This window comes from Amphiura filiformis, chromosome 8 (genome assembly GCF_039555335.1).
Source record: "Amphiura filiformis chromosome 8, Afil_fr2py, whole genome shotgun sequence".
NCBI lineage: Eukaryota > Metazoa > Echinodermata > Ophiuroidea > Amphilepidida > Amphiuridae > Amphiura > Amphiura filiformis.
Window position 1 is genome coordinate 54,186,330 of NC_092635.1, and position 19,120 is coordinate 54,205,449.

The window sequence follows — 19,120 nt, forward strand, 5'->3', positions numbered from 1 at the left end:
AGAGTGAAATATTTGGAAGGGCATTTCAGGGTCGTCTAAAAATCCGCCCTGTTTTTTAATGAAATCGACCAAAACAGGACATGAAAAGAGTGAATTGCACGAATATAACGTATGCGATGTAAATATCGCGTTAGTTGAGGCTAGAAATGTAATGAATCAAAGAATGACCACGTACTCAATAGTGGTCCAGAATTCAGACCCCTCAAATGACGCAATTAATTGCTTTCTTCTGAAGATAGCAATAATAATTGCACAATGACCTAAGTGGACACCAAATGATCACTGACCACAAAGTGACCACGTAATCCCAGAATAACCACCGATAATTAATTATTAATGAATGAATGAATGAATGAATGAATGAATGAATGAATGAATGAATGAATTCATTAATTAATTAATGAATTAATAAATTAAGTATCAAATTAATTAATTATCAAAGTAATTAATTATCAAATTAATTAATTATCAAGTTAATTAATTATCAAAATTATAGACGGTTGACGAAATATTTACTGAATTTAGAGAATGCACGGCGCCCACCACCTAATAGATAACGAAGGAGGCTTAATATCTATGCTTAATATTCAAATTTAAAAAATATAAAAAAAAGAAGAGAAGAGAAGAGAAGAGAAGAGAAGAGAAGAGAAGAGAAGAGAAGAGAAGAGAAGAGAAGAGAAGAGAAGAGAAGAGAAGAGAAGAGAAGAGAAGCGAAGAGAAGAGCAGAACAGAGCGGTAGTCTACCGTTCTCCCCCAGGGGGGGGGGGTACTCAGTACAAATGACCTATGGGGACGTGCCGCAAATATGGGTAGCATTTTCAGCCTTTTGGTATATCAATGACCCCTTTTTCTAGGCCATATTTGATATATGGATGGCTCCTTTTTCAAAATGTTCTCAATTTTTTCGGAAAATCGCCCAATTTTTCCTTAATCTAGTCAGTTTTCCCAAAATTTTGGGAAAATTTGTAAAAACTAAGACAATTTTGGTTAAATTCGGCCAAAAAGTTTTACTTTTGGTATATCAATGGGTCCAAATTTGGTATATTTATGGGTCCACTTCCAAAATCTCAGCGCACGTCCCTACCAACCCCGGGTTCTCCCTTTCCTATCCTACACCCATATAACCCATTGCGACGTCCCGTCTCAATCTCGCTCTCTAGGGCTCCTTTTTTATATTATGACTAACGGTCCTTTTTTTTTTTATTATGACTAACGGTCCTTTTTTTATTATGACTAACGGTCCTTTTTTTATTATGACTAGTGGTTCTAAATTTATATTATGACTAGCGAACGTGTTTCGCTATTATGACTGGCGGTCCTTTTGTTATATTATGACTAGCGGTCGTGAATTTTTTCATTATGACTAGCGGTCCTTTTTTTTATTATGAATAGCGAACCTTTTTTTTGCATTATGACTAGCGGTCCTTTTTTTTTATTATGACTAGCGAACCTCTTTTTGCATTATGACTAGCGGTCCTATTTTTCTATTATGACTAGCGAGTTTTTTCTTCTATTATGACTAGCGGTCCTCTTTTTCTATTATGACTAGCGAGCTTTTTTTTAAATTATGACTAGCGGTGCTTTTTTTATATTATGATTATTGACCCTTATGACTAGCGGTCCTTTTTTTATATTATGATTAGTGAACCTTATGACTAGCGACCCTTATGACTAGCGACCATTATGACTGACGACCCTTATGACTAGCGACCCTTATGACTAGCGGGTGTTCACCCGAGCAGATGAGAGAGAGAGAGAGAGAGAGAGTTATGCAAGCTTCATATACAAACAGGGAGCAGTCAAATTCGGGTAACAAGCCTCAATTTATGATTTTCATGGTACTTATTTTCAAGGCCACTGGGTAAGGTCAAATCCTGGGGACAATATAAGGACAGCAAGGTCATTGACAGACCGCTTCAAAAATTGACAAAGTCAAGACACTCCCTCTGTCATTTTGTTGTTACTGCTAAAAACAATAAAATAAAAAGGAAATTCAATTTTTCATTTGTTTGTGACTCTTAATCCATTTTATCTTCAAACTGCTCATTTCACTTAATGTCACAATATGCATAAAAAATTTATTATCTACATTAAAAGTTATTAAAATCACAACATGAGACCAATATTCACAGGTGGTGGGAGTAAATGTTAACACGTAGACCATAACAAGGAACTTTTGAACCAGCGCACTGTTAAACTTTCAAATTTACTGTTCATGTGGTATTTATTCTTCTCAAGACAAATTTAATCCAATAGCATCAAAAACAATAGCATCAAAAACTTTTCCCCTATACCCTACCCTGGTTCTCTACTCAAGTGTGCATACAAATGGGGCTATGCTATGCTATCGCTAGGTGACTTTCAGGGAGGGGGGATTGCCAGGAGAGCAAAATTTAACAGTCAAAATTATCAAAAAAAAAAGGCCTAAAATATCTCGGCTACGACACTATGCCTATAGTGTGTGTGAATACACCTATAAGTTTAATTTGTCTGTTTTCGCAGACACCGGTGGGATTATGTTTCTGGGTAACATCAGACTTTCAAAGTTTTTTTGGCCTCCTTAATTCATAGCAACATATTTGTATTTGAATATAAAAATTTGTAATTTACAGAAGCACTGTGAAGTTGGCTCAAGATTAGAGATTAGACATTTGTAATATTACCTTGAATATTGCACTTTTAATTTTTGAACTTTGTTATTTGGGCGAATTTCGACCTAAAACCCTACAATGGTGTCAAATGAATCCAGGACATGTAAAAAAGTGGTTTTTGGATCGAAATTTGCCCAAATAACGAAGTCGATGCAGAAAAACAATTAATTTACAAGTGTAATAATCAACATAATAACGAATCTCTCTCGAAACAATTTCACTGTGCTTTTACAGAACACCTCCTGTAAAGATTCTATACCATCAGCATCTACTACACTCAAATATTAACACCCTCTCTTACAGATCCTCTGATTGGTTAATTACATGATGTAATTATCTGGGTAACCAATCAAAATAGAGCTTTTTATTTTTTCATAGCAACTCTGAGCTTCTTACCACATCTCTGATTGGCTGAATACATGTTAAAGCCCTCTTTGTTACCAACGATTTAGCCGGTAGTGCTCATGGGGTAAACTTAAGCAAGTTTTAAAATTCAACTGCCTCCATCACAATAATATGCCCCTTAAGAGAAATAGCACAAATATAATATGTGACACGACCAAGAGAAATGAGTCGAATGTCGCTAATATTGATTTTGAGATATTGGCAAAGAAAGTGTTAAAATTCTTTTGTTTTATACTGTTTTCAGGGATTGATAAATTGATGTAAATTCGCAAAGAAGAGTCGTATCAACATAGGGGTTTCAGTTTCTGAAAGCTCTAAATGTCCTCTTTAGAACCATGTGTAAAACTCATTTTCGACCAGGGCCGACATGCAACTCATTCCCCTTGATCATGTCACATATGTGTAGCTCTTGGATATTTTAAATACCCAAAACAGTATTTTTTGCTTGGTCCGTGCACTGCAACATGGACAATTAATACATTTTGTAAACATTGTAAGTACACATTAAATGATGGGGCGAAGTTCATGACACTGACACATATCTTGCAACTTCCTTTTAAAGAAACATTTCCAACTTTATACAACTTTTCATGTTTTCCGGTATATGTTCTAATAGGAAATAATGGCTTCCATGAGACGAGGCTCATACCTCACGTCTCATCCATCCCCAGGTTTCAACCTATTTTTAGATGAAAAGAAACCAGGTTGGCCCATACAAATACAATACATCCTGCTGAAAACAAGAAGAACTCATTTACTGTCAGAGCATCAATGTCACAAAGGGCAAAAAGTATTTACTTTGTCTCACCAATAATGGACAATATTATGGTTTTAATTTGAAAAGGATAAGCATTATCCATGTTTACCAATCATGGAGGTCACACTGGAACAAGTGGACTATATATGGAGACATCTACATGGAACATGGAGCTGAAGTTCAAGTATCTGTGATGATAATTGCTATGACAATTGAAAACCGCATGGCAGTTCACTGATTTTGTTTATTCAATTATTTCTGCTATAATTTTGTTTGTAGTTTTAATTTCTTTTATGCATTGTAAAACACTATGATCAATTTTTTTGAAATTGTGCTCAATGTTTCTACTGCTCCTCTTTAGGGCGTAATATCAAAAGAGTGCTGAAAATTTGTAATTATTGCACCACCCCTTATTATCTGACATTCTTGTAACCAAGTTCACAGGATATCAGGTAGCTTCAGGTTAGCCCGGTGGGTTCAGTCTTCACTGACAATGTGTACGCATGATGGTTCCAATTAGGGGTACTTTTCAAAGAATGTCCATGAATTTTCGAGGACAAAATTGTTCATGATTGTTCAAATTAGGGGTATTTTGGAGCAAAATTGTCCTTGAAATGAAAAATAGGGTGTATTTCTAGGATGTTCGTCCGTGTTTTACCACTACAGTTTTCGTTTTTTGTATTTTTTCTGTCTGTTTTTTGAGTAGTTCCACACAAAAATGATAGGGTATTTTTTTCCGAAAAAAATGTCCTCATTTCCCCGTTAAATAGGGGAAAAATTCAAAAGCATCCTTGACATGGCAAAAATAGGGGTATTTATTTCGGAAAATGTCCTTGATTCCTCGTGATAAGGGGGTGAAATGAAAATGCGTCCTCAAAATGATAAAAATAGGGGATGTATTTGGTGACAAATTTTCCTTGATTCCACGCAAAAAAGGGGGCAAAATTGCTGCAAATGTCCTTGATTCCCCGTGAAAAGGGGGTCATTTTCAAATCCTGGAACGGTCATACGTCCTACCTTTAAATACAAAGTGAACCCACCGGGCAGGTTAGACTTCTGGCAAAAGGCTGTGATGGTTCATTTGGTAAAAGGCTGTAATATGGTTGGTCAAACCAGGGATTGTCAAACATATGGAACAGGTCACCAAACTTTAAGATCCAGTGAGCCCGCCTACATAATGACCTACATTTAAAATGTTCAACTATTTCCTGTACTTCCCCTGAGAGGAGTCAAAATGTCCTTACACTATAGTCTCACATTTCATGAATTTTGTACAAGATCATATTTTTATACAAACTAACAAAAGTTTTCACTAGTTATTGAATTAGGATTAGGTGTTGGTCAAGTGATGGTTGGTTTATAGGGTGAAATAGCTACCCTTTATGATAACCAATTGACTCTAGAAGCAGACTTGCAGCAGAGATTTTGATTAAGAAATTCCTATTTCGTTTACTAATAACTACTAATTACCTAGCTGGGGGGTTTACACCCCCCAGCTAGGTATTGTAATCGTTCGGGTTCTTCCGCTGGCAACAAACCACTGTAATCTTCCCGTTTTCTTCCGCTGGCAACTAAGTGAAATTGCACATGTTTTTGTACTTTATGCACCAAACCCTCTATCTTTTTAACCAAATATCCCACAGAGTTGTGCGATATGTCAAACTTTTCCTCTGGTCATAAGGAACAAAAAGTCAGTGGTCACATCTCTGTAGGATCATTGGTTAATGAGATATAGTCACTTTTTTGTACTTTATGCACCAAACCCTCTATCTTTTAACCAAATATCCCACAGAGTCGTGCGATATGTCAAACTTTTCCTCTGGTCATAAAGAACGAAAAAGTCAGTGGTCACATCGCTGTAGGATCATTGGTTAATGAGATATAGTCACTTTTTTGTACTTTGTGTACTTACCCTCTATCTTTTTAACCAAATATCCCACAGAGTCGTGCGATATGTCAAACTTTTCCTCTGGTCATAAAGAACGAAAAAGTCAGTGGTCACATCTCTGTAGGATCATTGGTTAATGAGATATAGTGACTTTTTGTACTTTGTGTACTTAACCCTCTATCTTTTTAACCAAATATTCCACAGAGTTGTGCGATATGTCAAACTTTTCCTCTGGTCATAAGGAACAAAAAAGTCAGTGGTCACATCTCTGTAGGATCATTGGTTAATGAGATATAGTCACTTTTTTGTACTTTATGCACCAAACCCTCTATCTTTTTAGCCAAATATCCCACAGAGTCGTGCGATATGTCAAACTTTTCCTCTGGTCATAAAGAACAAAAAAAAAATACCTGTGATAAATTTATCTGTACAAATTGTCACACTCCGACTGACATATGGTATATTTGCAACCCTACTGTGGATTTGCAATTGACCTGGGGAACATATTGGAACATTTTGCACGGGTCAGCTCAAAAGACATCACTAAGTTCTGGGGCCAAATCTTAGAATTGCGTTATCTGGACATCTGTAAGAGGTACAGGGCTCAAACTCGGTGACAACTCATGACCAGGGGTGAATTATGGAACATCTTGCAGGGGTCTGGTCAAAGGTCATCTGGGTCAAATCTTAGAATTGCATTTTCTGGATATCTGTGAGGAGTACAGGACTCAAAACTCGGTGACAACAAACCTCATGACAGGGGAACATTTTTGGAACATTTTGCAGGGGTCAGATACCTCCACAACACCAACATGCCCCAGCTAGGTTTGTGGTCTATGACCACCATTTGCCTCTAGTAGTCTATTGTCTTCATTCTTTTCTACAGAAAACCAACATGCTCATATTGGTAATTCGCTTGAGTCTGCTCCTATCAGAATCGAAAGCAGGCGGCGAGTGGCATGATAGAGAGAGACGGCAAAACTGCTGAGCTGTATGGCACTTTCCATACAATCGGAACACAAGTAAATCAGGACTGAATTTCGCAGCTGTCGTGATCACTGATATGTGCCGTTCAATTTGCACACGGAGTGATCGGAGCCTAACCAACACAGGGAATTTAAAACCTTCATAGCGATTCTCATCCAGTATTAATCAAATTCTAATGTATTAAATTAATTTGAAGGTTAGTTTTGTGGGGTTCATTATCGAAACTCAATGGTTTTAGCTTGTATTAATATTGTTTATTAACATAGGCCTACCTGTTTGTGATATTTTAAGCGTTTAAAAATTTCAAAATAATCCCATTCAATTACATGTCCGACAAAGGAAATTTACTGAATTTAGAGAATGCTTTGCACTCACCACCTGAATGAAGTATGTTTCTGTACAAAAATAAACAAACTTAGCTTTTGAACTCTGTTGACTGAGCTGAGTGCTAAAATAGGGCTATTCTATTTAAAATGCACACTACCTTGTGAGAGGAAGTATTGAACAAGCAAATGGAATCAATATATTTGGCAGTTCCATTTGAATTTCACATGTCCTCTGATTGGTTAATTACATGATGTAATCATCTGAGTAACCAATCAAAATACAGCTTGCAGATCTGCCTCCGAGAAAATTAAAACTTGAATTTTCCAAAGGGGGCATTTGGGAGTTTCAAATAGATTTCAATTTGAAATTTATATACACCATGTGGAAGTATGTCATGTCTTCAATATAAAGGCGTTGTATGGATTTAAACTGGTAAATTATAGCCCATATACCATCAAGTAAAGAAATACAAAATATTTAGTTTGTTAATTATTGCTTGATATCAACTTTTATTTTTTGTTACTTAATAAGTACGATTCATTTGATTTTATTTCATCAAAAGGAAAATACAATATTTTTAAATACTCAACAGTACCTACCAGGCAGCTATTACTATTAGAAAGTTTTAAAGTTTCAGCTGTCATAGACACCAAACTCTGGTATTTGATATCATAAGAGCTCTATAGGATGTAGTGAAAGGTCTTTCTGGTCAATTTATCCCAATAAAATGGGCATGTACTGTGGATCATTTCATGCTGATTTTGAAACAAGATGTTTTTGCAAATGGGAATTTGTATTAAGTGATTTTGTCAGTAATTGGTGAAAGATGAAATTCATTAAATATGGCCTAGAACAAAAACTGGGTCACCCCAAACTGGGGCTATTGCTGAGAGAGGAAGAAAGTTTGTATTGATACCTAATAATAAATAGTCATTTTTTTGGGATGTTACAGGTTGTGGAAAGAGTAGTGAAAGAGGTGTCAAAAGAGGACTGGTTTTTGAGGTTTGTAAATAGTGGCTGCACCAGGGATGCACCAGGGATTTTTTTCGGGAGGAGCCCATGCTCATAGTAGATGAACAACATGCAGTTACATGCTATATTATGTGTGACTAAGAAAGAAAATTTATACGGCCCCATAGGGCAGGATCCAAAAATTGCCGGTCCACCGACCTGATGGCCACTTTAACCTGCATTTTAAGCTGCTAGTGAGTTTGTCACTTTAGACAGTTTACTGAAAGTTTTTTAGTTGCTACTTTTTAAAGGAAATTTTAATTTCAGGCAATACATGTATATCCCAGTTTTAATATTAAAGTTAAAATGCAAAACACAGGTTGATGGGTGGTTGGATAGGCCTTGGGCAGTGCTCCCAAACAGTGTTAGGCAGTGGCGGCACCAGGAATATTTTTCCGGGGGCATTAGGGGGAAAAGTGAATTTCAGGGGGGGCAAAATCAAACAAATTTTGTGCAAAATTGCACAAAAAAGTGGAAATTTTTGTAGTTTTTGGTTTTACTGGGGGCAACAGGGGCAAGAGTTCTGACTGGGGGAATTTGCCCCCTTCCCCCCCCTGGTGCCGCCACTGGTGTTAGGACACCCTATGTATTGGGAACACTGACATGGCTCAAATCTGGTGAATTATCTTGAAATTATACCAAGAAATGAACCATATTGCTCCCTGGAATACTCATTCAGGTCTACTGCCATTTTGGTGCTGACAAATTGAAGTATGCACATAATTCATTTTGACTAGTAATGAACATACTTTCTTAATGTCAATGGGAGGTGAACATGTGCCTTTCATTTCAAATTCCTTCACCAACTCCACCTGGTGAAATTTGTGCTTCTGATTCACCTGAAAATTATACAGAGTACATTTTGTACCTGCATAATTTGTTGGTCCCAACACCAGTAGCGTAGCCAGTAGGGTGACAAGGGGGCAGAGTGCCCCACCCCTGACAAAAAATGAAAGAAAAAGTGCCCCTCTGACAAAAAATAAATGAGAAAATCTGGAAGGCAAAGGAAAAGAAAAGGGCAAGAAGCGCCTTTTCCACCAAAATTCACCCGATCATGGCCAAATATTGTAAAATATAAAAATTTTGCGCGCTGCCCGCGCACATTGTCACAATAAAGCCCTTTTCACCCCAATCATGTGCGAAAATAGTGCAAAATACAATACAATCGTCCCAATAAAGCCTCTCTAAAAATGTATTGTATGATGCAACTGCAATTTTTTTCGTCTGTGCCCCGAAATTTTATTTTGCCCCTCCTGACCAAGAAAGCTGCCTACGCCCCTGCCCAACACATATAGTGGCGTATGTGAAGGATAAAATATGTTTCCAAGAAAATGTTTAGTTAATATGCTACTAATAATGGAGTCAATGCACCTCCACTCTTTCAGTATTAAAAATTTTCAGTAACATTCAAAAGATTACAGCATCACCTTTATGGGTAATGAAATAAAGCAAATGTTAGAGTACGAGTTCTGAAAAAGAGACCCACTTATTCAAAGTATTGCATTAAAGGGCAGATCTATTGCAAAAACAAGTTTATCTCCATTCGAAGAGAATAATTATTACATTACAAGTTGACATTTTGTTGCAATTTTTTTATGCGTATTTCTCCTGAAAAAAGAGAAATTGTGTGGGTAAAATTCGGGCTTGTACGTGTTCTTCTCCCGTTTGAAGCGAAATTAATTTTCAAGGCAGTGGGCTGATGACGTAAGTAAATGAAGCAGACACTATCATGCTCTCATTTACTTGTGTGATACAATCACAATCACTTTGACAAGTTTGACATTAGCAACAATGAGTTGTACTATTATTTACCATAACAATGCTGCTAAACAAATATGCAGACTATTGTTCTCATTTGGGAAACAAAGCCTCACACAGTATTGTTACTATGCGTTTGCTTTGTAATATTTCATCCAGCTGAAACTATAATACCTATAGCATTGCAATATCGCACAGGGAAATCAGATACATGAGTTTGTGGACTTAACATGGTTTATAGTCTCAGATTGATCATGCTGAAATTCTAAGTTCAAAATATTTTTTTTAATTTTTTAGTCCAAATATTTCTCATCATATTGATATACATATGAATTGTAATATCACAATTTACTAATATATAAAAAAAGAAGCGGCTGATTTTATCCATGTTTAAAAACCATTAAATTTGTAATACTAAATTCAAAGTTTTTTTCTGAGAACAACAGTATACGTTCTGTGCATTGAGAATGTTTATAGTCCCTTCTCACAAAGCAGGCACATCTCATTTCATGAAATCAACTTTTTTCTAGGTCAAATCTGTATTGTTCGAAGGAACTCATCGCTTAAGTTGGTTTTTGCGTAATATCAATTTAAAACGTCTTATTTTCTCAAAAAAGGAGTCATTTTCATTTTCCTCATAATATTAGCTTGAAATTGATATGATGTTGTCCGAGCAATATATATGACCTTTAAAGCAGCAGGCATACAATTCTGGAAAAAAAATAGTTGGCACACTTGCACTAAACAATTGAAATGTGTGCCCTATCAAAATTGGAGAGGCAATTGTAACATACATGCAGTATATGTGAAGCACAGACTCCCCCCTGTATCTCACCCTTCCCTACTACCCATCTTTCAATGTTGGAGGGTCTCACAGGCCAACATGGCTTGGTCCAACATTGAATTGGGGGAGTGAAGGCAGAGATATACCTAAAGACAGGCAAAGTGTGCCAACCTTTTTTTCAGGAATGCAAGTAAGAATGCCTCAAACAAATCTACTTACCATACTCTTCCACTTTGAATGTCTGTGTTATAACTTTCTTTCCAGTGTCTACTTTAATCTTCCACTCTCCCAATTGAGGGTCAGGGGTCATTTCCATCTCAAGATCCAGAAGACCATCCTCTCCAGCCTGGTCAAGCCACTGGGCCATCCTGATTCCACTAGGTGCTTCTATCCATAGTGTAGGTACCTACATAGGTGCAAAGTTATAGAGTATCATTAAACAAGAGATGGTGTTGACACAGAGCAGAGTTCATCAATTGATCAACATGGTTTATACAGGATCATAATCATGGTTACAATTCACCTTGTTGGTAATTTGCAGCATAGCAGACCCATTGCCAGGATTTTTTTAGGGGGTGAATTTGTGAAGAAAGCGGACTTTTGCTTTTTGCAGCCAAGGGGGTGTGGGGGGATGTATCTCCCTGAGAAGATGCACCCCTGACCAGCGGCGTAGCTGGGATTTTTTCCAGGGGGGCAAGCCTGTATGGGGCGGGGCCCAAATCCACCAATTTTTCCTGCACTTGGGGGAAGGGGCGGGGCCCAAATAGACAAATTTTGCCAGGCTTATTGATAATAATCGTATGATATTGCATATATCGTATGGATTCCCCATCTCTCTGCCCCTCCTCTCACCCTCTCTTCTTTTTTCCTCTTTCTCCCTCCTTTTCCTCTTTTTGCCTTGCCCTAGGGGGCGGGGGCCCAAATCGGCAATTTTTGCCAGGGGGGCAATTGCCCCCCCTGCCCCCTGGCAGCTACGCCACTGCCCCTGACAGAAGTTGGATTTTAGTACACTATTTTGTACAAAATTGTGTTTTTATATATTATTCAAGTCAAATTCACCCAGCAAGGTTGACTTTTTTTTGGGGGGGGGGGGAGGATGGAGTTGAGATGTGGAGTTGTCTAGCACTCCACACCTCCTGACTATGGGCATGATTTTCACTTTTTCAGTATCCTTTGCCATATTTCAGTTGATTCTGACACTGAAATTGTGAGTTAACCAATGCAATTTCACTTGACCCCAAAATGACCTTCACATTATTTGCCTCACTCAGGTGGCCGTTCCCACCAAATTTCATGAACCTGCAGTCTATGTCGATTTGACCCCAGATGACCCCGAATGACCCCAAAATGACTTTGACATTTTTGCCTTGTTTCAGTGGTCGTCCCCACAAAATTTCATGAACAAAATTTCATGAACCTGCGACAATCTATGGCGATTTGACCTCGGATGACCCCACAATGACCTTGCGGAGATGTGGAGTTGTCTGGCACTCCTCACCTCCTGACTATGGGCATAATTTTCACTTTTTCAGTAACCTTTGCCATATGGCTTATTTCCAAAAGCTTATTTCCAAAATTTCAGTTGATTCTGACATTGAATTTGTGAGTTACGCATAGGGCCTAATTAGATGTATTACAGTGCCCCATAGGCTACTGCATTGCAATTCCGGGCTGAAATTACAAATTGGATGATATTTTTGTCAAACACCCCAATCTGCAAGAAAGCTTATGCAAACAATCATGAGGTAGTCACCTTGGTCTGGGGCGGACATTTTATAAATGAATTTAGAAGAGCAGCATCGACACCACTTGCATTACATTCCAGATGTTAAATCTACATCATATGCAAAATTTGAGGAAAATTGAACAAGTCCATTTTATTTTATGGCCATTTGTCTATAACTGGTCTTTACATGTAGCCCTATGGAGAGAGTGCCCGTTGAGGGCGCTATAACCCCCATTTTAGGAACAAAAATGTGATTTTTAAAAACTGACTCGTGCAAATTTTCTAACATTTTCAGAGTAGGCCTATGTAGTATGAACATGTAGAAATATAATCAAGTAGTTGCCGTACCTGCTCTTCTCCAAAAAAATAACAAGTCCTATACCTCAATGATAATGAAACCTAGGTGTAGTCCCAGGGATTTAAATGCTCAACTTTTTCAGACTAAGTTGGAGGGATGAGGCTGTGGATCACAAGGTGCCCCTTTAATGAGCTGGGTCACCAAACATTTGAAATGGATCACTCAGTGTTCAAAATCAAGGGAAGTTGATTTATTCGAAGAATCTGAAATCAACAGGCATCAAATCTGTATTACCCAATGACAGGGGCAACATGCAGGGAGGCAATTTATATTTCAATGAAAACTATAGGATATACCTAAAACCTATACTGACACTATAAATAGGCTATCGTAAAATCTTGATATCATGTACGTGATATCATTTTTATCAATAAATATAACAACTTGCCAACAGTGAATCAAGGTGGGTCTAGACACAGCATACTCTAAGGTAATCAGATATGAAAATCAGTTAATATGTAGTCATTGTTAAATTCTGATATTCTTGGATCGAGATCGTATGATGAAGAAAAAAAAAGTTATTTATTGCTCAAATATATTTTGAAATATGGCCAAAAGTAGTATCGTATTCTTTAGCATATTTTTTCTTACCGCATAATATTCCTATAAATGCCCAGGGTGTGAAATTTTTCAATAGGGAGGGAGTGTTTATTACTATTTAAGGGCCAAATTTTGGATAAAAATGAATTATAAGCTTACCATAACATGGGAGTAATACACAAATTTCCAGGTCCCCCTTTTAAAAATTGGCCAACATAAATAACATGCTTGCAGAGATTTATCACTAGAATATGAAACAATATCACTCTGAAATTACATTTGCAAGTACATTTTCATGCAAAAATAGGTCTCTAAATGAAAATTCTACAAGCAATTTGGCCATAAACTAGATGGGAACATGGAAGTTGAGGGTTTTCCATACAATTTCAAAAAAGTTTATATAATACGCTCGTATGGCATAGAAAATTCTGCATTTTAGTCATTTGCTCATTGATAATTTAGGTGCTCAAATAATGCAGGTCCAGAATACTATAGAGTTTTCAGCACATTCTTGGATGAGAACTATATGACAGTAAAAATTTAGTTTACAATGCATGGTAGTTGGGGAGTTACATCATAAATTCTTTGGGTATGCTTCCCGGTAATTTTGCAGTGATGGGTCTTTGGGAGCTGATGGTCTACTAGTAAAAGGGGGCCTTTTGGAACTGCAAACAGTCAAAATCACTGGTCTTTCTTGGCTTTCAGAGTTGAAAATCACCTGAAAACCCATAAATGTGAGAAAATAAATATGATCAAAATCAAGGGTTTTTCGGAGCTATATTTTGCTCAAATTTTGGGTGTCTTTTGGAGCTGCAAAATCCAAAAAAGGGGGGTCTTTTCAGGGGAACTTACACATATGGTCATTTATATTAAGTACCACCCCCTCTTGAAATGGTATAGAAATTACAATGCACAGTACAAAGTGTCTAGAAACTTCTTTCTCACTTTGTTTGTTCATTTCTTTATACCCATGATATCAATTGACTTCACTTCAGGTCAAGGTGTTGACTTGTATGTGTACTTATAGGGGTGAGAATAGTCATAATAAACAGAGATTTATTATTTGATGGAAATTATTGAAATGTGAGCAGGTGCTGACATCACACTTCAAAACCAGGGGATAAAGTAGGACTATCCCATACACTATGGACCACAAGAGCCTCATCCCAATGGCATAGTTCAATAACCTCAATTACATAATCATAGTGCAAAATTTGACCTCAAGTTGCAGAGTATGAGTTTTTGTACACAAATCTTCAAAGGTCGTTCAATGAATGTACAAATGTATTGGGGTTTAAGAAATGTGCCCCTGATAGATGAGCATGTTGTGGATCATAGTGAAAGTAGGACTATCCCATAAGACCCTGCATATACCAAAAGTTATAACATTTTAATTCCCAATTGAAGAAACTTGCATAATCTCTAACTCTCTCCACACAGGTGTGGACTGTAGATGACAAGTTTCAAAATATTCTTTAATAAAAATTCCCTTTAAAAGGGAAGGCCAGCGTCAATGCAGAAGAGGTCTTGTAAATAGTTTGGGTCACTGTGAAAGGCATTTTTTAGGATCACGCTTACATCCATGTTACATGACAGTTCACCAAACCATCAATGGTGAGAACATGCACACTGAAACAGCAAAACACATTAACTCCTATAACTCCTGTCAACTCTTTAATTCATTACTCCAAATTGTTCTGTATTTTTGTCTTTTATACTGCTTTTTACCCATGCTTATTATAAAAATCAAGAAATACACTGCAGTTGTTAGTTAATTCGCTATGTTAACTCAACTTACATGCACATTTTATTTTAAAATAATTTTATATTATTTCATAATGTATAGTTTACTATAAAGTAGATAGTGGCAAGCACATGATAAAGGACTGATCATTCACTACAATCTTCACTTTTAAACTGTATTTTTTGAATGTGTTGATTGTTAGTCCGAAACTCCTGCAAAGCTATGGACATGGCATCTTACCTACTCCATTCTGTAGTCTGCATTGTGTGTTTTCTCAGTCTTCAATCATTTTGTTGAATGTAATTTTATGAATCAAATAAAAAGATAGAAATTGGCCTCACTTTAGTTATGTGTCATTTTACAGTATTTATCATTTATAAAGTAAGACAATAATTTATTTATTTTCTATAAGTGCATGTCAAAATATGGGATATATTGTTCAATATTATAGCTAGCCCTAAAAACTTTATTTTCAATCGGATTTTTCCGTTGAAAAGACAAAACTGATGTTAAAGATAGCAATAATATCATCAATAACATTTTGAGTCAATTTTATCCATAAAACGATACAGGATAGGATAGATAATTACTTTGACTTCAATGTGGTCCATATAATGAAGATTTTGATTCCACAACATTATTAGATCTGTTATCAACATATCAATTATGCACTCACAGGCAACCAAACATCATGCTATGCTCCACTGATATGACCTCGTGATCATTCCCCCGCTTTGACCATGTCATTTTTTTGATATGCTGATTGCTGAACAAGTTTATGTTTATATGTGTAGGCCTAACCTATGATAACTTTTTAAGTCATAATTAATTCAAACATAACTTTGGCAATACTCAATCGTTTTAGATTCGTTGAAACGGCAAAACATACTTTCTTTTCCTTGCAAATCAATTAGCAGACATCAAAAACATTTCCACCACGAGAAGTAAAAAAAATAATTCATACCAATAGAAGAAGGCTATAATCTTAGCTAATCTTTAGTGTACACAAACCCCATCTCAGAATTAGGTACCAGCGCCCTATGCGCTGGCGAAAATTCAAACATTTCAGAATTGTACATTTATTATGACCATATTTGGAATCAGCATGAGAACAAATAAATGAGTACAAACAATTAGTAATTGATTCAGTGGTTCTGAGATAGCTCTTGATATTTTTAGAGAATGAACTTGAACTTCTTACGTTGAAGCCTGTGGCTAGCACACAGAGCATTAATAACAACTTTACATAAAGCCATGGCTTTGACTTAGTTTTGGTTTTGGTATGATGCTATATTGTGATAATTGATTTGGTGCTGACAGACAGACCGATTGACTGAAAGAAGGCACAATCCATTGAAAGTAAAGTCTACTTTTGAAAAATATAGTGCTAGGTCAAAACTGAAAGTCATTGATTCTGGCCCCAGGATTCAGGCCCATGAATCATGTAGGCATTGTATTTAGTGGTGTAGCCAGGATTTTGGAATTGGGAGGGGGCACAATTGCCTAAAAATACATTTGGGTGGTGCTCAATGGACAATATTCACTCAGCTCCCCATTTCACCCCTGGGTAGAGAGAGGCAAGTAAGGTAAAGCACCTTGCCCAAGAGCACAACACAATGGCAAAGCCATCGCTCGAACTCGCAATCCACCGATTACAAGGCAGAGCCTGTACCGCTGCGCCAACATGGCCCTACAAAAGCTCAAAGCTTGAAGCTAGTGCCACTGACGTAAATATACAGACTATACCAGATACAGTATATGAAAGAAACAATTTGGTCATGCTGATGATTGAAATTACACTTTTTAAGTTCAGATCAAAAATTCTAGAACCTCTGCAGGTTTTCCATTTGCTTGTTCATTTGTTCATTCATTAGTTATTCAATCATTTGTTTGTTCTGCCATTGATTGATTGATCGATTGATTGATCGATGGATCGATCTATCGTTGGATCAATCGATTGATTGATTCGTTCATTCATTGATTCATTCATTCATTCTTTCATATTTCTTGCAAAATAACAAAGTTAACTATAAACTAAAGTTACAATACACTCATAAAAATATGCGGTCAAAGAACCATATGCTCCAACTGAAAAACAGGATAATTATTTCAACCACAAAATGTGTCAATTTACACACTATGTAAAATGATATACTTTGTGGTTAAAATGATGACCCTATTATTCAGTTGGTGCATATGGCACATACATGTGCACAGATCTTAGCAAAAGGGTTGGCCATATATATTGTATAACCAGGCCTGGGTCAGGGCAGGTACCATGAGCCCCATCACCACCCCACAAGCCATTAGAAGCATTATTGCAAAGCAATTTTAAAATTGTCACTGAAATCTCTGGACAGGTCATTTTGACAAACCTTTCACATTATCTTTGTACTTTTGTAACCAAAATGTTCAATGTAAATGCATTCAATTGTCACATTGTGATCCACCATCTATTTTTTTTATTTCCAAAATGGATCTTTGCTCTTGTTTAATTAACACAGCCATTGCACCAGATAACCCAAATTAATGAATAGGCCCACCAGGGTTAATTGTGATATTTTCCTAATATTGATTTTACTATCTATAAATTGTGTATGATTTGAGATAGCAAATCCAAATACATCCCACTACTTTCCTAAATATAAATATTTGCTATGCATCATGGAAGAGTCGATGTGCGCTATTTTATCTCATCAAATCTGAACAGGTCCTCCCCTTGACCCTAAGCTCATCCTAATTAGCCAAACAAAACGTGTTTTGGTTTGATGACCCTGGTTTAACGAACCCGCTCGCAATTTGTATTGTTAATCAGCATTAGAAGAAATCATAACCGAAAGGTTTCTAGTTCAAAGCGTGGGATTGACTGTTATCTTATTTTATCACACAGTGCCCTGTTTAATTGGGTTTTTCTGCATTTCCCAACATAAATCAGTGTTTTCTGATGAGTTCCAGATGATCAAGTTCAACGTATGTGATGCCTAAATCATGTAACAATAATAAGCTTATCACGCATGTGCCTCATCATGTAAGCTTCCTGTTTTTATGTTCCCAGGAGTTGTATTTGGAGAAGTTGCCTAATTGGGCTATTCCAATTGAAATCCATACACCCCCTATGGAAGACATAGCCTGATGCCTGAATGCCTGAAATTCCATCACATATATGTTACCTACAATCACTGCCAGAATTCTTTCTCATTTTGTTTGAATGCTGAAATAGCAGGTTACTGTGTAAATATGCGAGGTCATATTTGGCAAATCATATAAGGTCATACTGAAATATCACTAATTAATTAAACAAAATTGCTTTGAGCTGCTTTGCATACCACTTTTGATCCAAATGCAAAAAATATCACTATCTCAGCATTTTAGATGGATTAAAACTAGCTCAGTTCACTGACTGTGATGCTCTGAACACTGTAGCGTGCGCAGGTTTTCAAAAGTCAGGGGGGGGCACAGGTTTTGAGTCCCCTGACTGTTTTAAAATTTTTGGCTTGCTTTGCTCGCCGTAATAGCTAATTCCCCAGTTTTACCCAAGTTGAGTGCATTTCCCCTGAGTTTTTGACAAAAGTAGTGGGGCACATGCCCCTGGCTCAGAACCATGAGCGATGCTTTCATACCTTTGTAGAGATCCTACACTTTATCCAAATGGGACCTTATGGCAGAGAGTTTTAGAGAGCAACCATACCCTCCCAAAAAAACAAAATCAAGAAAGTTCACTTTTTTGTGTGCGAAAAAGTTCACCTTTGAAGGTAGTTTACAAAAATGTGCAGAAATAAAGTGGCCAAATGTTTTGAAAAGCTTTTTTTTGCATTTCATGAAAACTGGTTGAATATTTTTGAGCCACATTTTTTACAAAAAATTGATACCAGATATGTATGTACAAACATGGCTTAAAGACTGTTTGAACAAGGCATGTCAAAAGCACAAACTTACAAAAAACAAGACCGTTACAAAATGAAATTGCCAGTTACATATAACATTAATCTTACAAATATGTTTACACTCAGTTGTCAACAAACAGATAAGGACAGTCTTTATCATATGTCAAGGTGTTACAAGCTCATTAGCAAATGATTGTTTTCACTGCGACACAAACTGACATTTATTTATTTAATTCAATTTTACTGATTCAGCAGAATGGTAACCATATTCGCCCTTTGCATGGATCCGCCATCATGCTA